Genomic DNA, 1,658 nt, shown 5'->3' on the forward strand with positions numbered 1-1,658 from the left:
ACAGTACCTAATTTATATATAATTAATATATAATTATATGTACAGTACCTAATTTATATATAATTTATATATAATACTAAACAGACGATAGCAAACTCAATTTAGCCGCTCCGTAGCGTGGCGCAGGGTCGGAGGTAAGTAGTTCGGCTGCTCATCCACTATTGGTCCAGACTCTATCAATCTTCTCGCGAAACGACGTTATAGGAGGTACGTTATACGAAAGTTGCTACAATTTTTTCGCTACGTTATAGGAATTTCCGTTATAAGAACGTACGTTATAGGGGGTCGACTGTACTCATATTTTAAAATAATTTAATTTAAAATATATGTTCTTCACCTCAAATTATTAGTTGCTTGCCGCTGTACATCTTACTTTTCCTTTAACAATAGAGTCGTGACGGTCATCTATCTAACACCTTCCAGAGAAAAATTTTTGAATTAAAATAATGTGACTTCTGGTTTTCATCAGAAGTTCTTATATAGTAAAGGTGGACCTCTTGCCCATAAGGTTTCCATATCTGATCTCGGATTTCATTTATCTAATTCCGTTCTCGAGATTTAGAGAATAACATGAAAAAATATTTATTCCTTAAACAATATTACGAAAAAAGTAAATATACTGTAGTTAGAAGAAATTAGTACAAAAAGTATGATTTTAGTCAATGGGTCTAATAATTTGGCAAGGTACTGCATAAAATAATGATTCTTTAACAGCAATAATAATGAAGATTTTGAATACAATATAAATAAATTTTATAAACTAATAAGATTGAGCTACATTGAAATATTAACAAAAATTAGAAACAAATGCAACATGTGATACTAAAGTTGCAATTGCCTCATAGATATTAAAAAGTTAGTATAAATGAATAAAAAGTATATGCAATATATGCAATATAATAATAATATTATTGAAAAATATTATTAAGTTTTACTTTTAAAATTTGAAAATTATTTCATTATGATTAAATCTCTTATTTTCAAATAAAAATAATTAATTTACAAAACCAAACACTTAAAAAATGGCATATTCATTTGGTGTATCGTCAAAATTTAAGCGACGACATATTTACCACAAAGCAACTACATTAATAATGTCGACATTGAATTCCTATTTGATCCCAGTTTTAAAACTTTAATGGAAAATTCTGCTGCACCATTAATTAATAGAGATGCTATCACCAATTTCAAAAATCTCTTTTAATGATAATTAAAAATATAGAAAGTTTTTATAACAATATCACATAAAAGATGGCGCCACAAACAATTCTGTTTCTTATATTCCAATTAAAAATATAAGTGATTTTCTCAATAAAATCTCACAACAGCCGGGAAAGTTACGCAACTCGTTGCCGAATTTTTTGATTATAAAAAGAAAATTAAATCGTTCGTTTCGAGCAGTAGGCCATCACTTTTCTCCATTTCAGTATAGGAACAACTATATTATTTGATTCCTTCCTGTAAAATTCACGATATTTTCTTTGGGGCAAGTAAATTCATAAAATGCGCTTATTTAATATACAGGGCACTTTAATTAACGTTTACGTAACTAAACTATAACACGTACAGTCGACCCCCCCTATAAGATAGAGATACGTTCCATTCTCTAGGAATCCGATTTCTTACGAATCCTTCCAATCACAACCCGACACGTGTCA

The sequence above is a fragment of the Centruroides sculpturatus genome, unplaced genomic scaffold (assembly GCF_000671375.1).
Source record: "Centruroides sculpturatus isolate CEXI.00-Female unplaced genomic scaffold, Cexi_2.0 scaffold3879, whole genome shotgun sequence".
In the NCBI taxonomy this organism is placed as follows: Eukaryota; Metazoa; Arthropoda; class Arachnida; order Scorpiones; family Buthidae; genus Centruroides; species Centruroides sculpturatus.